General features: G+C 39.0%; 2 long non-coding RNA genes across 2 annotated transcripts; one reads left to right on the forward strand and one right to left on the reverse strand.

The window, feature by feature from the left end:
• Nucleotides 1–576: 576 nt before the first annotated feature.
• LOC116665725 lies at nucleotides 577–19,520 on the forward strand. The gene is made up of 3 exons (XR_004322378.1): nucleotides 577–587; nucleotides 13,857–13,859; nucleotides 19,394–19,520. It is a non-coding gene; the product is annotated as an uncharacterized LOC116665725 (long non-coding RNA).
• On the reverse strand, nucleotides 12,210–14,861 carry LOC116665726. The gene is made up of 3 exons (XR_004322379.1): nucleotides 14,616–14,861; nucleotides 14,363–14,470; nucleotides 12,210–12,558 (listed from the first exon to the last, which is right to left on the reverse strand). It is a non-coding gene; the product is annotated as an uncharacterized LOC116665726 (long non-coding RNA).
• Nucleotides 19,521–20,676: the final 1,156 nt, after the last annotated feature.

Here is a 20,676-nt window from a genome sequence, read left to right on the forward strand (position 1 = left end):
CACAAATAAAAATTTATATTCATCTGTAATAGTTACAAAAAACATCCTGATTAAAGATGGAACCACCACAAATATGTATTGGTAAAACAATGGGGCCTCTATTGAACTGAGAACTATCCCTTTTCTCCCACTTGTCTAAATATGTCATGTGGACATTCACTCCCTTAGTAAATGTTCATGAAGTATCAACCATGTGCTCATCTGTGAGTGAGGCACCACATCAAGTGTGTCCCAAATTCTGCTGAGATGGTTTCAAAGCCAGAATCTGTGTCTTTACTAGAGACAGAATTGAGTTGAGAGATGCTGAGCTACCCAGGCTCCTGAACATGCTTGGGAATGTTAAGGCAGGAGATAGGAAGGACACTCTCCCTTTGTCACTTGGTCTTAATCAATAATGAACTTCCTTATCAAATCTTGAAATTAGTAGTATAAATATAAACTATTTTTAAACCAGAAGCCACTAGTATTGAATAGAAAATGAGCCAGAAAGCAGAGGCTTTAGGTCACAAAAGGGACTTAAATTATCTCGACACCTCACCCTGAAATGAAGCTAATGTCATAAAGTGCTTAAAATAATTTTCTGAAATGTTAGCTTCTCCCTGCTCTGTTGAATGGCTAAAACTCAATACTGGCTCAAATTCCAGGGTAGAATGAGGCAATTTAGATCTGTTAGTTTGAGAAAGAGTGTGTTTCCCTGCAAGTTCATTAGCAATAATGAGTATTATCCTTGCCAAATGACGGGGCAATTTACCCTCAAGACCCGGAATCTGATGGCCATCACAATTCCAAGGAAAGAAAAAAATACTAATTTTTTCTCTAGTTAAAAACATGAAAGCTTTCTACAATAACTAATAAAAAGTTTGATTGTCTGCTTACAGGTAAGAAGCTCTTCCTAATTGGAAAAAAAACTAGTGAAGTATTTAACTCAAAAGAATTTAAGAATATCCCTGGAGTTAAGGAACGTTTTCTAAAGAGCCACGTCTGCTCTGCTCTCTTTAACACTCTCTGCAGGATAGTATCCCTGCCCCAGCCATCCTGTAGAGATCAATGCTACATTTGAGCCATGAAAAGCAAGAATGTACCAGTGATATCTTTTAATCAGTCTTAGGAAAGAGAAGCCTGAAAGGTAGGACTCTGGAACGTACCAGACTAGCCAACCACTTAAACTGCCCGCCCTAATGAAAGTGCACATTCTGTGATTCACCCAATACAAATGTGAGATCACTGGGAACTGCCTTTGGAGGAAGAGGAGATTCTGGATGTAGCATACTAGTTTGGAAAATGAATATAACCCACCTTATAAACCAATCCACTTTTGCTTTTTGTCTAAGTCACTAGTCCTGGCACAAAATAAGATTTCTATGTGACAGATACCTTAGAAGCATTATTTACTTTAATACTTGCAGAAATCCAATGAGACAGGTCAAAATTCATCCCTATTTAAAAATATTAGGAGCGGGGGGTGGGAAGGGATAGACTGGGATTACAAAATTATAGAATAGATAAACAAGATTATACTGTATAGCACAGGGAAATATATACAAGATCTTATGGTAGCTCACAGAGAAAAAAATGTGACAATGTATATATATATGTTCATGTATAACTAAAAAATTGTGCTCTACAGTGGAATTTGGCACAACATTGTAAAATGATTATAAATCAATTAAAGTGTTAAAAAAAAAAGAAATGGAAAAAATATTAGAAAATGGAAACTCAGAGATGTTAAAGGACTTCTCAAAGAGCCACAAAATAAGAAACCAGCTAAGCCAGTATCTGCAACTTATCTCATGTCAGCCTGGAGTTCTGACCACTCTGCTAAATTCCTTTCTTCACATCACCTGATGTTTAGTTCTTTAGCCTGAACCCCATCACCCTTTCCCTATGCATACATTTCCCTTCCACATGTGGGCCTTGCTATGTCTGTCTGAACTGACATTACTTTCTTGTCTACAGGTTTCGCTCACGCAAATCTTTCCATTCTTCATCCCATTGCTGTCTCACTATCTGTTAGACATCTTACCCACTCCATTGCCCTGTTTAAGCTCCATCTGTACGATGGAAAACATTTCTAGCCTTCTCTCTACTGTTGGTTCCCACAGTAATTGGTCAGTTCCAACTAATGATCAAGCATGATATTTCTATACAGTGTTCAGAATTTTTCTATTCTATTTACCTTGACAGATCATCAGAATGTACATTTGATTTTATTATGATCTCCTCAGTTCTGTGTCATGTATGCAATAAATACTCGAGAAATGTTTGTTGAATGAAAAACAGGTGAGCTTCAGCCCCAAGACCATCTGAAACTCCTTTACTCTCGAACTGCATCTAAGTTGTTCACTGTGGTATCTATCCTCAGAGCCCAGCACAGTCCTTAGTGCATAATAGACGCTTGTCAAATGTTTATGGGATGAATGAATGAATGAGTGAATGAATCCAATTATCCTGAAGAATACAAAAAGCATACCTCAGCCCTGTGGTTAAGAATAGAGTCACACCATCTGGGTCCAGCCTTGGCCGCTTCCTCTCATTACTTCCAGCCACTAACCTCTCAAAGTTGCTCGTTCTCCATCTGTAAAAAGGTGTTAATGGTGGTATTTACATGGCCAAGACAGTAGTCATCATATTGCAGTCACGTGCTTCCCTCCATTTCCCAGGCTCCTTGGCAGTTAGTCTGAGCCATGTGACTTTCCAACAGTTTGTGAGGGGAGTTAAAACATGCCAATTCTGATAAGGGGAGATGTGAGTTCTCCACACTTTGTCTCCAACTACACAGACAGAAGATCCAAGAACTTATAGAGATTGGCAAGATGGGAACAGACCGGATCACTGAAACACTGTTGGGAGTATAATGACCAAGGAAACTAGCACAGATTATGCTAAGATTTAAGAATAAATTTTACCTTTATCAAGCCACTGAGATTTCAGGGTTTATTTATTATTTCAGTATAACCTGTCCTAATCTGACTAATACAATATATCTTCTGGAATTGTGATGATTAAAGCAGATAATGAATGTCAGCTCTTTAGCTCAGTGTCTGGCACATAGCAAGTGCTCAGTACATTATAGTTACTACTGTGGTTATTACTACTAATATTATTTTTACCAGTTAGTATTTTTACCTGGATATCTGTTTCTCTCTATCTCTCTCTCTGTTTTTCTCACATGTACACTCACATACATACACGTGGGGATAAACAAGGTTGCAGGGCATTAATGTCATTTCTGATGCACAGAGCTGCTGGCTTTGTCAAGGGAAAACTCAGAGACGTCAAGAACTAGAAGACAGATGGGCTCTACACGTGAAACCTCTGGAGAACATCTCTCTGGACCCAGCTGAGACCCCAGCTCACAGTTCCTTCTGCTTGCTCCTTCACAAAACCACAGAGCTGGTTTCCTTGTAGATATAATGGATTTTTAAGAGTCTGTTGCTCTGGGCTCTGAAATATAAGCACATTTTTAAAAATCAGAAAAGAATAAACAAGAGGAAATAGCTCAGCAAGAGGAAGAAGAAACCTTAAGCCATTGCTTCATTACAGAACCATTTGCAGGCCCCTCAAAGGCAGCAGCTTTTACAAATGATTTCTTGGAAGAGATTTTTTTTTTTTTTTTCCTGCAAAGTGTTTCCTTTTAAAGAAGCTAAGTATTTATCCTGGTATCTCAGGAGAGGGGATGGCAAAATGGCCAGGTCACTAACAGGAGGTGTCCTGAGCTTGTATTTATATGGTTCAGATGTGGAAAGCCAACTTCAGAAGCTAGTTCAGTGATAAATAATCTGCACACATGTTCCTGTCTCCAAACATTGCATTTTTCATTACATCAGGGAATTAATAAATATCATCTTTTATTAATGAAAGGCAGTGCCTTCGACTCTTGAGAATTTTATTATGGAAAAAGACTGTTTAAAAAGGCTTTGCTTTGGAATCTTTCTGAGATACTGAATTACTTGTGGAAAATAAATACTAAACAGTGTAACCCAGGGTCTAGAAAGATCTTAGGCAGCAACTCTTGAACAAACTGGTTTTCTCTGCATTTTCTTTGTGGCCCCTTGGGTTGTATCTCTAGGGAACTGTGACTATGGATGATGTCTGTTTGGACAGAATAAATGACCAGCTAACTTGAGAAAGGGGTGATATGAGAAAATATGACAGCAGTGATCATCAAGGGATCTGGGGAGATAGAGTCTAGGTCTGGGTTTTTCCTGTTAGAAGATGAGCCTAGCCCTCTTGGGCTACAAACTCCTTCCTGAAGGTATCTTTGTTCCCCCTGTAGCAAGCATATAGTTGGCTGTAAGAACATAGTTCCTGATCAGGCACTATTGGCTGAATGAATAAATGAATCAGTGGGTATTCCTGGGAAGTCACCCATAAATCAGACTTTCATAAGTGAATCATTTCCTCACAGGAACAATGCCTCTATTGGACGTTCATCCTGATCAAGGGCTCAACGTCTGATAAATCAGAGCTATGGCCAAACAGCCCTAAACACAAATATGCAATAGCTGCAAATCTCTCTGGTCACTTGAAATAATACTCCTGTGCCCAAGTCCCATAAAATGAACATTAGCTGTATCACTCATCTTGATTACACAGAGGGAGCCATAAGGTATATATGTAGCTATTCTGCACTACATGAATGCAACTGACATGGCACCCCTGTATAAAATGAACAAGCAGAGAATCATCATATTGCTGCCTCTGAAAGGGCAGAAAGGTTTGAGGGGGTGCTTTTAGGTGCCTGACAAAAGTATCTTAAAGATGCTTTGCAAGAAATGGTGTTTACAATTTACATTCATGCCACAACACCTGAGTCCCAGTCGTCATCATTCCTTCTGGAACTGTTTCTCTGCCTGGCCATGTACTTCATGTCTGCTCCCCTCCAATCTGTCTCCACATGGCAGCTGCAATGACCTTTATATTAGAATACTAGTCTAACCTTTCTCGTGGCCAGCTTAAAATGCCTCTCATTGCTGTTAGCAGACTCTCTGAACTCCTCACCTTGGCTTTTGACGTCCAGCATAATGTAAGCCCTGAGTGTCTCCTTCTTCATCTGGTAAGCACTCTCCTCTTTACCTTCCAGGCTCTAAACAAATGTGTCTTTCTCTTATTGCATTCCTCAGAGACACATCAGTCACTCTTTTCTCATTCTCTTACTTCTGCCTAAAACTCTCCTTCCCTTTTTCTTGCTAATTCCTTGTCCACTTTCAAATTCCCAGCCAAATAAGAGGCCTTTCCTGACCCTCAGGACAAGTCAGGTTGCTCTATTACCCACACACTCAGCACCCTGACCATCATAGAAAATGGCATTGCTGGGATTAAATAATACATTTTAAGTTAACTTGTTGAAGTCTATCTTTCCTTGGTTAAGTGTAGAACTCATGATCATGTTTTTCTGGCCCAGTACCATACACCCAGCAACCAGAATAGAGCTTCCCGCAATGTGGGTACTAACCAATAATGTGTGCAATAAACTCACTGAGATTTGACAAAAGAGAAAGACCTGTCTAATATAAGCTGGATCTTCACTGAAGCAGCTTTTCACCTGGAAATCCTTAAAGAGTACACAATTGCCACTCCCATTGCAGGTGTGAGGTGGATGGCTTCTGCGCCAGTTGCAGTGCTTCATAGAAGGCCTGTTCCACGACTGTCAAGCCCGTCGTTAAATTAAGCTCTCCCTACCATCAGATTTTTTTTTTTTTACTTTAAAAAAAAATTTAACACCTTTATTGTGGTATGTTTCCTGAAAAGTAAAGTGCACATATTTCAGATGTGCAGTTTGAGAAATTTCAATAGATGTACATACCTATGAAACTACTACCACAATCAAGACAGCTAACATTTCCATCACTCTCCAAGAGGGACAATTTTCATATCCCCAATTTACCCCTTCCCACCCCCTTTATTCCCTGGTAAGCATAAGTTTGTTCTCTATCTTGTTCTCTGTATGTTTGTTCACTTAGATCTTCTTTTGAAGTGAAGTAAGTCAGAGAAACAAAAATGCCATATGATATCACTTATATGTGGAATCTAATAAAAAAGGGCACAAATGACCTTATCTACAGAACACAAACAGACTCACAGACATGGAGAACAAGCTTATTAGATTCTTAAAAGAGGGAGAAAGTACATGGAATTAAAAAGGAATTTGCACCATTCTCCTAGACATACCATTCCACCACCATCATCCTGGCTCCAGGGTTGAAGACTTTTACTTGGGGCTTACTGATTGATTGATTGATTGATTGATTGATTGATTGATTGATCGATTGTTTTGGGATGGATGACTCACAGTGAATAAAGTAGAAGTGATTCCTTCTAGACTATAGGTTAGATCCTCAGGTCCCCATTATGTACTTTCCATGAAAATCCAGAGAAGAAAGCTTGAGTCTGTCTCAGGATGTGTTTCCAAATGAGAGAGAATTTAAGTTCCATGAGTAAGAGACTGCTTTAATTACTGATGTGTCCCTGGCACTAGACATGGTGACTTTAATGCATTACGAACTAAAAAATATATTTGTTGAATTAATTAAAGGAAATTATACTAACTTCAGTAGCTCAAGACTGTGTTCAGAACTCACACCTTTTCCAGCAATCACCCCCTGCACATGCACACATATACCCTCCGGTCCAAGGTATTGAGCCAACTTCTCCCCACCCCCACGGCTAAGGGGAAATGAGGGATTTTACCTCTTTGACTTAATTTCTGCTTATGCCTACTAGGGAGTCTAAATCCATTGATGCCATCATTTTATCATTCTTAAGCAGTTAAGATTGAAACATCAAAACATTCTTCAGGCTTGGTTACATTGAACTGAGCCAAGTTATCTTTGATTCATGGTACATTTTGAATAAAAAAAAATGCTTCCTATCTAAGCATTGACAAAGTCAGTATTACTATTTCCATCTTTATTTCTGAGTGGAGAGAAATATATGCAGAGGACAATCCCCACCCAAAGCCTGACACTTGTTTTCCTCATTCAATCTAATCACTGGGTTTAAATAACCACAAGCATAACTTTTAAGAAATGTCATTTACAGTGATAAATAATTTAGCACTAATGTTAGGAGCTTGTAAAATCTGATTCTTGAAAAAACTAGATCATTTTCTTGGCAAAGATAAAAATAAATTCAGAAAGATGTTTGGGGGGAGGGGGCTGGGGAGAGAAGCAGCTAAAACCTCCCACTCGGATCCCATTTTTTATGATCCAAACCAGAAAGTCTAAACTCAACACAGCAACTCATCATTTGCTCTTAGATCGTGACCTTCAGCAGAAACCTTCCAGCTGCCAGCAAAGGCTGAAGCTGTCAGTTAAGAGTCATTCACCTCAGGAGAGAGTTACAGAGGACCACTTGAGTTTCCTTAAAAGAAGAACAAGTAGGGACAGGGCAATTTACTCTGTAAACTTCAGAAGCCTCTGAACACATAAGTAACAAGATCTTTGCAGTCTAGTGGGTGAAGTCAGCCTGGTTTTTGGAAGAAATACAATGTAAAGATGCCAGTGAGTGCAGAAGACAGCAGCAGTGGGGATTTGGTGGGAGGCACCAAAGGGACAGATATTTTAATCATATTTGTGTACATGTCAGAGCACTTATCAGCCTGTTCTGCATTTGCTCTGGTTACATATTTTAGAGAGTAATTTCATTCACCTTATAGACATAAAATTTATAGTTCAAATAAAATCATGAACTGGTTAAGATAAGGTTATGAGTCTTCACCAACAAATCAATCCTACTTTAAAGGCCTGAATGCTGACACTTACTTGGGCCTCAAATGCTCACTAGGAATGGATACTGCCTATCATTTAACAAGCTATTTCCCCAAAGTGCATGCAAATACACATTTCAGTGAAATATTCCTTTTCTAATGGGTGGCTCCTTTGCTGTTGGCTGCAGGTAATAAAAATCCAATCCAAAGCAGCTCATATAAGAGGGTTTAATTCCTCACACAGCAGGAAGTCCAGGGGTTTTTGGTTCCAGTGTTGATCATCAGTGGCTCAACCATATCATTGGTTTGGCCAAGAGCTCAGGTTGTGGAATGAAACTGTTTGGATTAGAAAGGCAGCCCTGCCATTTAACCGCTCAACCCTTTAGCCTCAAACTTACCTTCTATAAAATGAGATAATGTTCTTTCTGCTATAACAAAATGCCATAGGTTGAGTGGTTTATAAGCAACAGACATTTATTTCTCATGATTCTGGAGGCTGGGAAGCATAAGATCGAAGCACCAGTAGATTCAGTATCTGGTGAGGGCCTGCTTCTTGGTTCATAGATGGCTGTCTTTTCACTGTGTCTTCACAAGGTAGAAGGGGTGGGAAAGCTCTCTGAGGTCGCTTTTATGAGGGCACTAATCTCCTTAAGGGCAGTTCTGCCCTTATGAACTAATCATCTCCCCAAACCCTATCTCCAAACACCACCACATGGAGATTAGGTTCCCACATGTGAATTTTGAAGGGAGGGGACAAAAACAGTCCATGGCAGGTAGTAATAGCACTTGAGGGTTATGAGGATTGAATAAAGAAATTTGCACAAATCATTTGAAAAAGTGCTGGGTATACAGTAAGTACTCATCAAATGGTAGCTAATATTGTTACCAATAAATGTTAGCACCCCATCTTTATACTCTGAAGTCCCAGCACAACAGTGTGAATTTCTCACTTGGTCACTTGGATGAATGCAGTAGTTCCTAGCATCCACAAAGAAGAAGGATTTCTCCCTCTAAGGGAGAAAATCTTTCCCAGAAGCTCCTAAGTTTCTCAGACTATCTAAGGGGAAGAACAGTTCACTTTTCATTTGCTCAAACCACACACAAAAAAGAAACTCAAAATGACTTAAAGACTTAAACATAAGACAACACAAATCTCCTAGAAGAGAACACAGGCAAAACATTCTCTGACATAAATCATAGCAATGTTCCCCTAGGGAAATATACCAAGGCAATAGAAAAAAAGTAAAAAATAAGCAAATGGGACCTAATTAAACTTATAAACTTTTGCATAGCAAAGGAAATGATAAACAAAACATAAAGACAACCTACAGACTGGGAGAAAATATTTGCAAATGATAAGGCTGCCAAGGGCCTAATTTCCAGAATATTTCAGTAACAATAAAACAAACAACCTAGTAAAAAAAATATGCAGAAGACCTAAACAGACATTTCTCCAGTGAAGACATCCAGATGGCCAAGAGGCACATGAAAAGATTCTCAACATCACTAATTATTAGAGAAATGCAAATCAAAACTACAATGAAGTATCACCTCACACCAGTCAGAATGGCCTTCAGTAAAAAGCCCACAAATGATAAATGCTGGAGAGGGTGTGGAGAAAAGGGAACCCTCCTACAATTTTGGTGAAAATGTAAATTTGGTGCAACCATTATGGAAAACACTGTGGATATTCCTTAAAAAGCTAAAAGCAGACTTATCCTATGACCCAGCAACCCCACTCCTGGGCATATATCCGGATTGAGTACTCCAGTTCAAAATATACATGCACCTCAATGTTCACAGCAGCACTATTTACAATAGCCCAAGCATGGAAGCAACCTAAATGTCCATCCACAGATGACTGGATAAAGAATTTGTGGCATGCATATATGTGTGTGTGTGTGTGTGTGTGTGTGTGTGTGTGTGTGTGTTTACATTGGAATGTACTCAGCCATGAAAAATAATAAAACAATGTCATTTGCAGCAACATGGATGGACCTAGGGATTATCATACTAAGTGAAGTAAGTCAGACAGAGAAAGAAAATATCATATGATATCACTTACATGTGGAATCTAAAAAAACTGGCACAAATGAACTTATTTACAAAACAGAAACAGACTCAGACACAGAAAACAAATTTATGGTTCCCTAGGTAGGGGAGAGGAGAAAGGTGAGACAAATTGGGAGTTTGGGATTAGGAGATACAAGCTGCTATACATAAAATAGATAGACAACAAGGTCCTACTGTATAACACAGGGAACTATATTTGATATCTTGTAATAACCTATAATGAAAAGATATTTGAAAAGAAATATATATAAATATATATATGAAACTTAATCACTATGCCCTACACCAGAAACTAACACAACATTGTAAATTGATTATACTTCAATAAAAAAGAGCCAGTTCATTTTTTCCAATCCATCATGAACCATTAGGTTTGTAAAATACAATAGAAGTCAATTACTAGATAAATGAAATTTTTAAAAAGATATTCCAAAATGTCAATTCCAATTATTTGTCATTATTATTATTAGATTCAACAAGCATACAATAATTTAATTAAATTGCTGTAAAAGTTTCTACATGCAGCAAGCAATGCTAGTCCACAAAGCAATACCACATTCTGTGTTATTCTGCCTAAGCAGTCATCCCTATAGTTCCCAGTGGTCAGGAATGGGTCACATAACTAGGTTCAACCAATCTCTGCCCTAGAAAAACCTCCATGGCTTCGGTTGCATTCCATTTAACACACATACACAATGCCTACCATAGTCAAACACCTGAATAGGCAGCCTGTGATATGTTCCATGTGGTGGGGCAAGTGGCATGCTATGGGAGAATAGACTCAAAATAATATCATTTTGTCTTTTTAATGGCTTTTTAAAATAGGTAGGGTTCAAGCTGAATCTTGGCTGATGCCGTGTATGGCTTTGACATGGCTATATGGGAGGAGTGTCCTAGGCAGAGGCAATAATGACTTGGAGCCTAGGAGAGGGAAAGTTGTTCAGGATACAGAGAGATGTTTCAAAGTAAAACCAAAAAGTTACTTAAACACATATCTTTAGGGCAGAAAACAGGCAGAATAATGACCCGCCAAAGATGTCCACAACCGAATCTGTAAACCAGCTCTCTAGATTCTGAAGGGCACTCCTTTCACCAAGAATTGTTAAGAGGAAGTTTGAAGGAGTGGTCAGGGCTTCAGAGTGAGATAAACCAGCTTTAACTTTTAATTTTGTTACTTATGACTGTGTGTCCTTGAAGAACTTATTTAACTTTTTTGAGCCCTAGTCTCCTTAACTTATAGTCTGTGATAAGAATATCTACCTCTCAGGATAGTTTTAAAAAGTTAAATCATTTTTTTGTGTGCACATAGTAAGTGCTTAATATAGGGCAACTATTATTGCATATGTCTTGAGTTTTACCATGCAGGAAAAGTAAGGGTCAAACAACTTCAAACTCTCTTCAGGCATTGCTGATGGCTACATTCATGACCCCTCAAAACAGGGTATTTCAGTCAGTGAGTTCATATAGTATGGTGATTTTGATATTTATTCTACCTAGATATGTTTATTCTATTATGTACCAGGTATAGAGAAATACAGAACTGAGTAAAATCTAGTCACTTCCCTCCTGGGAAGCTCCCAGCCCAGTGGACAGTGTTTCCCAAAGTGAGAGACACTAGGAACCCTGCTCTGTGAAATGAGAGGGAATTTCAGGTGACTCACAGACATAGCATAACGTGGTATCAACACACAGTGAAAAATCCCTCCTTGTCCAGTTCACGTCTGTTCTTTGGATTACACTTAGGAGATAGTCTCAGTTTCATGCCAGTCTGTCTCACACCTTTCTATCTCTGACTAGTCTCAAATAAAGAACAAGTCTCACGCTGCCAGCTTTTGACAGGGAACGGGGTTCTTCTGGAACCAAAAACTATCATCTGACCATCTCTTTGGTGTATCACCTATAGAAGTAATTTTAAGCTTCCTTGCAAATTTTAAAGATGACTATTTTAAAGAAATTTAAAGCAATGAGAAAGTAATAGTACAAATGAAAGGCTGACATGTCAAAAATCATGAAAGTTGAACACAAATGGTATTTGACAAACCCTGTATAAGTAAATAACATGAAAACATGTTTGCAAGGCTTAGTGATGAAGACTGAGATTCATGCTGGGCAAAAGGAAGACATAGATGGGTGTGATCAAATTTGGCTGAGTCACAGAACACCTTGCAAAGCAAGGGGCTACTTTAGCTTCAAAAATACATTTTGATTAGAGTTTCAGAACGTGGAGAGGAGAGGGGAGCATTCTAGGCAGAAACAACAGTGTGTTCATAGCACTGTCTGTTAGAGAAACTAGTCTAAACTACACGCTTATTAAAAAAGAGTTCTGCTTTGTAAATGCAATCACCACCACATCCATGGGAAAAGTCATACATTTATGTGTGTGCCACTTAAAATACAATAATTAGTTTTAAAACACCAGAGCATATAAGCATCTTTCTATTTTATGATTCTGTAAACAATATTTTACACTAAGTGGTCATGACTTCCCTTTACTTGAAGACTTTTTTTCTCCCATGAACTATGCTTTAGCCTTGTTCTTTGCTTAAGTCTATTTTTTTAAGTGAAAAATGTTTAATAAACTGGCCTAGAAGAAACAAGGGTTGTTTGTTTGCTAGGTGGGACTGCAAAAGGAAAGCATGGCACAGTCCTTCCAATCATTCAGTTTCTTTCTTCTCAAAGTAGGGAAGTGGGAGGGCAGAATTTAGTGCATCCTTAGATGTCATCCTTTACTACGTAATAAGCCGCATGCCACACAGATGGAATTCTTCCATTGTGACCTGTGGGAGGACACATTGTTAGTTTAAAATAGAATATCATGTTCCTCCATAATTAAGAATAGTCATTATATTTATTTGTCTCTTCGAGGACTATTTTTAAGGACAAAATATTTTGTTGTCTTTTCTGAATCCATAGTTCGAATAGAAAGAAATTAAGTTAAAATTTTTGTTGATAAATGATAGGATGAAAAAAAAAAAAAAAAGAAAAAGCAGAAAGAACCTCACGTATTTGAATCTGAAGAGCCCGAGGCTATGGTGTGGGATTGTTTCCTCCAGAGAAGATTCCCACTTGGGTCCTGGAGCTGGTTTCTGTGGAGTGAGGTAATGTTTATAGGAGGAAAAAATCTCTGTGCTCTGGCCCAGATTTAACGTGCAAACTCAGTAGTCACGAGCTCAAGCTTAGACCACACACAGCTCAGACTTTTAAGTCTAGACAAAGGACTTCACTCACCAGGTGTTGGTGTTCTTACCTTTTAAAACGGGTATGGCAACACTTTCCTGGTGAGGAAGTGCATGCAAAGAACTTAGCACAGTGCCTGACAAAGAGCCCCTGCTGAGTAAATGCTGACTATTGCTATTAGTGAACTTTACAGCAGAATAAAGCCCCAGTGTCTCAGCAGAGCTCCAGAAACCAGACTGCTTACTCCAGTAAAGGAGGTGGGGCTTTCTGCAGTGGCAGGAGGCAGGAGAGGAAGAAGCTTTCTGATCAGACTAGTGATGCAAAATAAGCAAACAAACAAAACCCCCAAATCCTTAAAATCAGTCCTTTAAATACAAGAGAAAGGTTTTAGCACCTTGGTCCTAGCTGTAAGTCAACAGCCCTGTAAGATGAGGTTCTAGAGGCAGTATTTCCATCTTTCCCCTTGAGTGACAGTCTCACTTACAAATGACTGTACTCCACTGAAGATTCATTAACTTGTTTCTGCAAGTCTCTGCTCTTTACTATCAAAAAGCAAAATTGGCCAAATTAAGGCTCTATTTTTCAATTCAGTTCAATGTACTCTCCTGAACACCCACTATGTGCCAACCTTCTCTAAGAGATACAAGGAGACTGAGCTACACCAGACTGCCTGTGCTGTCAGATTCAAAGCCTAGTGGGGAAGACATGGGTCAGCAGCCAATTCTAACACCGAGCACAGTGTGGTAAGCTCTCTAACTCTGGGACTGCAGGTGGGGGAAAAATTCATGTTCTTTTCTGGAAGAGGCAGCAGTTGAGCCAAATATTAAAAGGTAAATAGGATTTCAACAGGTAGAGAGGCATCCCAGGTGGAGGGAGCCACATGGGCAAAAGCCCTGAGATGGTTGTATGGGGAAGAGGAGAACAGGACCACTCTGAATGGTCAAGATTAATCCCAGAAGAGTGGTTGCTTTCCAGATTTCAAAGGATCATGATAATAGATATAGGGGTTCAGGAGACAACTCTTGGCATATCTAAATAGAAGTCACACATGAAGACGTTCATTCAACCCTCCGCCCTCTCCTTCACAAAGCCTGACCTGTTCAAGTTGTCTGTCGACCTTTGTCCCAGGAGGTTGTGGGCTCAAGAACAAGAACTATCTGGTTCTTCTCTATTTGGGCACAAGATAGGCCACTTATATAGGTCTGTGAGGTATGAGAAAATGTACTGTCCGCTCTCAGCAATTAAAAACAGCCTCACCTTCACTCCTCTTCCAGAATCACTCATTGGTTACCTTCAGCATTGACTCCAAACAACTCTAATATCTAACACCACCATTCCCTCCACTTCCAAGCTGATCAAGTCTCATTACCCTTGTCTGGACTATTGCAGTAGCCTCCTACTTACCCTGAGCCCCCACCGACCAGCACTACCTCCAGAAAGCAAAGCATGAGACAGCCACTTATATGCATAAATACAAATTGGAATATGATCCTCAGGAACAAGAACGTGGCACTAGGAAGAACAAAACAGAAAATGAAAGTTAGCCAAAGTGGTTCATCAGTGTGGTCAACTGATGCTCGATTCTGCTAGCACCATCTGAGAGCCATTTAGAATATACCTCAAATCATCCCAGCCAAAGGACAGAGCGAGCACTTACCTACTCTCATCAGGCTCCTGTTGCTCAAAGGTTGCCCCCTGTGGCTCTTAACCCCCTCACACTTTCAGGTCACACATCTTGGGTGGTTCTTCTAGACACTTCATAAAAAGCACTGGAGAAAAGGAAAAAATGTGCGTGATATAGGCAAGGCAAAGTGCTGGCTATTTGCACCTGGCTATTTACGGCTAGTTGCTGCAACCATAGCTGGAGTAAAAAGCAGGCTGAGAGGATGCAAGGCCAAGATACCTGGTGTCATGTGCAACACACCTGATAACTAGTCTCCTCACCCCCGGATAAAGTCCAAACTGGTCAGTTTGGCATGTCAGACTCCTATGTCGCAAGGACCCATCTATCTCACAGGTACTAACTCCCTTATGACTCCTCCCCACGATCCAGCCATGTAAGATTTCCCCAAAGAAATCTCTTTGCTTTGGCCAAAGCTGTTCTTATTGTTTAAGTGTTCTTCTCTCTATATGGAAATCTTCTAGCCAGACTTTGATTTATTTCAAACAGTACCTCCACTGTGAAGCCTTCTCTGACCCAGACATAAACAGTTACAACTTCTGGACTTTATCAGCATTTTCAGTGTTGCTAACAACCAAACAGAGGCGGGATTTTGGCTTCATTCATATGTTCATTCACAATTTTAATAGCATTAAAGACACACTAGGTGTTCGATAAATGGCTCTGATTTTTCTGACACCAACTGTGTCCAGTAATTCAGTTCAATTCTGACACCATCTACCAGAGTTAGCTTTGGATTCCACAAATTAAAAGACTCAGTCTCACAAAACTGTCCCTACTTCAGATACCAGTCAAAAGTTCAAGGCCACTCCTGCTTCTGACTAAATAGGGGTTCCCTCAACCCCTTCTTCAGGTTTGATAATTTATTAGAATGACTCACAGAACTCAGGAAAACATTTTACCTACATTTACTGATTTACTATAAAGGGTACAACTCAGGAACAGCCAAACAGACGTGAATGGGGTAAGGTATGCGGAGAGTGGTGGGTGGGCAGAGCTCCCACACTCTCTCCAGGAACACCACTGTCCCAGGACCTTGCTGTGTTCAGCAACCTGGAAGCTCTCCAAACTCCAACTTTTAGGAATTTATTTATTTTAGTTAAGTATAGTTGATGTACAATATTATGTAAGCTATAGGTGTACAATATAGTGATTCACAATTTTTAAAGGTTATACCCCATTTATAGTTATTGTAAAATATTGGCCAGATTCCCCATGTTGTATAATGTGTCCTTGTAAAGATGCCTTTCAGGAATTTTTAAGGAGATTCTGTGATTAAGCATGATTGCTTAAACTATTAGCTGCTTGCAATTGAACTTAATCTCCAGCCACCCTCCCATCCTAGGAGGTCAAGGGGTGGAGCTGAAAGTTTCAACCCTCTAATCAAGGCTTGTCTTTCTGGAGACCATCCCCCATCCTGAAGTTATCTAGGGGCTGTCCAACAGTTACCACATTAAAATAAACTCAGGTCTGGTTGAAAGGGGCTTGTGAGGATTAACAAAAAAAGTCCAAGAGTTTTAGGAGCTCTGTGTCAGGAACCAAGGACAAAGACCAAATATGTATTTCCTATTATACCACAAACAGCTATCAAGTAAATGAACAAAAGGAATGAGGGAAGGAAGGGAGGGAGGGAGGGAGACAAGGAGAGAAGGAGGGAGGGAGGAAAGGGAGGGAGGGAAGGAAGAAGAGTGAGGGAGAAAAGAAGGAAGAAATTGTTTCCACCAATAATGCTGCCTTTGTCAGCTGGACTGTTTCAGGTGTCCCAGACTGAACACATTTGGACAACACTGGCTTAGAGGCATCCTCCAAAAATCCCTTTTCATCAACTGAGTGAGTATTGTAACTCCTTAATACACCCACGAGAAAACAGACCTAACTGATCACTGATTGTTCCAGCCCACAGCCCAACTTGACTCCTCCTGGGTTCAGGGCTGGCAGGGCAAAGAGAGATTCACCATTGGAAAGGCTGGCTGCTGAGCAGTTAGAGCAGTTTGGAACTGGATAAGCACTGGCTGCTTTAATCCTCTCTTGCCTCTGAAACACAAATGAGCCCCAGGTGGGGATGTGCTTGGCAGAACTGGGGGGAACTTGGCAGCTCACTACAGGGGGCCGCCAGTCAACCCCCTCCCATCAAGCCTTAGTCTGGATAAGGAAGCAGTGATGGTTTAGGGGAACGGGCTGCTTCCTCTCTGGCTGTGAGCTTACTTGTGAATAGCTGCAAAAAAGGTCAGAAGAATAAACACATTTGTGTGTCTGTGTGTGCAACAAGTTCCAACTTCTTAACCAATGAAAGTCAGAATCACCTTTACTCTACCACCATTCATCTTTTCCAGAATCAGGGCAATTTCACAGTTTGTATTCATGTATGTGGCAGCAATTAAATGTCATCTGGAAGCCAAAATGACTAGCACTGCAGAATTGTAATGTGGGGGAACCCAGGGCAAATCCCTAATGTTTCTCCCAGGAGCTAAAGTCATTGCAAGAATCCAGGAAAGGGAGGGAGTTCACCCCCCACTCCTCCACCTCTGAGAGGGAATTCCTTTAGTCACAAAACAGCTGTCTAATCAAGTTATTCCCAAATGGCTTTTGTGCCAAGATACTTCTGATGGATAATGTTCACATATGCAATTTGGGCCATAGGAAGCAGCATAGGAAAGACAGACTGGGAGTTGTGTACAATACATAATGCTATCTGTATCCCTTCTCTCTCACTTCTGGAAGTGAATCAGAACACATATAGATAGAAATAGTGTTGCTATAGGGAACAACTCAAATCTGCTTTCATTTACACAAGAAATAAATTATTTACACACACTGGTACCTCGTTATTAAGAAATTTCTTTGCAACAAATCCTCACAGCTGTTGACAATAGCACTTCCTTATCAAGACGGAAAATTGAGAAGACTAGAAATGCAAACCAGTTATCATCGAAGGTCTCCCTGACCTATAAAATACAGTGAACATAGTCTTTGTACTATTCCTGGCAAAAAGCCAACCCCAGCCTCGCATTTCTACAAATGGGTAGGGAGCACTCAACTTGTAGTCATCTAAATCTCTGACTTTCAGCTTCCTCTGGCCTTTGTCTTGTTCCTCTGGCACCACAAACACAAACACACACACACGAACAGATGGCCTTTGGGTGGGTAGCATATTAGCAGGAGAAGTGGTTAAAAGAGCATATTCTGGAATCAGACATGCTGGGCTTGAAGATTAATTCTACCATTTGTAGCTTGGTGCTCTTGGTCAGATTATATTCTCTCTCCAAGTTTCCATCTCTTCATACTTAAAATGGGGATAACAGTGCTACCAAACTCATGGTTGCTGAAAGAACTGGATGAGATAATATATGTAAAGTTATTTTGCATAATATTGGCACTTTATGATCATCATCATTATGACTGAATTTTTGAGAGGACAAATGAGTTTCACTGTAAGACAAAATGAACTTTAAAACTCATAATCATTCTTGACCTTGAGCCTTCTATGATGCTACTCAGCCATCCTTCCACTTTCTTTCCCTTTTCTCCTCCTTTTTTGACACTTCCCCACCCTATTCTTTGTTCATTTATGAAGCATATCAGTTTGTTATCTATTTTTTAATTGAAGTATAGTTGATTTATAATGTGTTAGTTTATGGTGTACAACATAGTGATTCAGTTATACATATATGTATACATAATTTTTCAGATTCTTTTTCATTATAGGTTAATACAAGCTATTGAATATAGTTCCTTGAGCTATACAGTAGGACACGGGTATTTATCTATTTTCTATATGGCAGCTTGTATCTGCTAATCCTAAACTCCCAATTTATCCCTCCTTCTCCGGTTTCCCCTTTGGGAACCGTAAGTTTGTTTTCTATGTCTATGAATCTGTTTTGTAAGTAAGTTCGTTTGTGCTAACTTTTTAGATTCCACATATAAGTGATATCATATGATACTTGTCTTTCTCTGTCTGACTTAGAATGATAACCTCTAGGTCTAGCCACGTTGCTGCAGATGACATTATTTCATTATTTTTTATGGCTGAGTAGCATTCCATTGTGTGTGCATACATATGTGATCAACTTCTTTATCCAATCATTTATTGATGGAGATTTAGATTGCTTCCATGTCTTGGCTATTGCAAATAGTGCTGCTATGAATATTGGGGTGCATATATCCTTCCAAATTAGAGTTTCCTCTGAATATATGCCCAGAAGTAGAATTGCTGGATCATAGCGTAAGTCTACTTTTAGATTTTTAAGGAATCTCCATAGTGTTTTCCACAGTGGTTGCACCAAATTACATTTCTCAGCAACAGTGTAGGAAGGTTCCATTTTCTCCACACCCTCTCTAGCATTTATCATTTGTGGGCTTTTTACTGATGGCCAATCTGACTGGTGTGAGGTTAAACCTCTCTGTATTTTTGATTTGCATTTCTCTGATAATCAGTGATACTGAGCATCTTTTCATGTGCCTATTGACCATCTGGATGTCTTCAATGGAGATCTGTTTAGGTCTTCTGCCTATTTTTTGATTGAGATGTTCATTTTATTCTTATTGAGTTGTATGAGCTGTTTGTATATTGTGGAAATTAAGCACTTGTCAGTCTCATTTGAAAATATTTTCTCCCAGTCCATAGGCTGTCTTTTCTTTTTGTTTACAGTTTCCTTTCCTGTGCAAAAGCTTGTAAATTTAATTAGGTCCCATTTTTAAATTTTCGCTTTTATTTCTATTGCCTTGGTAGACTGCCCAAGGAAAATATTGCTGAGATTTATGTCAGAGAATGTTTTACCTATGTTCTCTTCTAGGAGATTTGTGGTATCTTGTCTTATGTTTAAATCTTTAAGCCATTTTGAATTTATTTCTATGTGTGGTATGAAGGAGTGTTTTAACTTCCAGCTTTCCCAATACCATTTGCTGAAAAGTCTTTTCTCTATTATATGTTCTTGCCTCCTTTGTTAAAGACTAATTTTTAAAAATATTTTTTGAAAAGTGATTGATTTATTTACTTAGTTTTGTTTGTTTGTTTGTTTTTGTTTTTAGGGGGAAGGTAAATAGGTTTATTTCTATATTTTTATAGGAAGTACTGGGGATTGAACACAGGACCTCATAGATGCTAAGTATGCACTCTACCTCTTGAGCTATACAATTCTTCTGTTGAAGACTAATTGATCATAGGTGTGTAGGTTTATTTCTGGGCTCTCTATTCTGTTTCATCAAGCCATATGCCTGTTTTTGTGCCAGTACCATGCTGTTTTAATTACTGTAGCTCTGTAGTATTGTCTGAAGTCTCGGAGGGTTATTCCTCCAGCTTTGTTCTCTTTCTTCAGTATTGCTTTGTCAATTCTGGATCTTTTGAGATTCCCTATAAATTTTGGAGTTATTTGTTCTAGTTTTATGAAAAGTGTCCTGGGTAATTTGATAGGGATTACATAAATCTGTAGATTGCTTTAAGTAGTATGGCCATTTTAACAATGTTAATTCTTCCAATCCAAGATCACGGGATATCTTTCTATTAAAGAATCAATTTTTATTTTTGTTGATTTTCTCTATCGATTTTCTGTTTTCAATTTCATCAATTTCTACTCTTAGTATTTCTTTTCTTCTGCTTATTCTAAGTTTAATTTACTCTCTTTTTCTAATTTTCTAAGATGGAATTTTAATTTATTGATTTCGGATCTTTCTTTTCTATGCTATAAATTTTCTATGTTTCAATGTTATAAATATCCCTTGAAGCACTGTGTTTGCTGCATCCCACATTTTGAAGAGATGTGTTTCCTTTTCACGTGGTTCAGAATATTTTAAATTTCTCTTCCATTTTTTTCTTGGGTCCATGTGTTGTTTAGAATTGTGTTCTTAAATCTCCATGAATCTGGGGGATTTTCCACTTTCTGTTACTGAATTCTAGTTTAATTCCATTGTAGTCTGAAAGCAGACATTGTATAATTGCTATTTTTAAAAATTTGTTAAACCTGTTCTGTTTGAATTTAATATAGTTATTCCTGCTTTCTTTTGATTAGTGTCATCATAGTATATCTTTCTCAATCCATTT

Source organism: Camelus ferus, chromosome 9, assembly GCF_009834535.1.
Source record: "Camelus ferus isolate YT-003-E chromosome 9, BCGSAC_Cfer_1.0, whole genome shotgun sequence".
Classification (NCBI taxonomy): Eukaryota; Metazoa; Chordata; class Mammalia; order Artiodactyla; family Camelidae; genus Camelus; species Camelus ferus.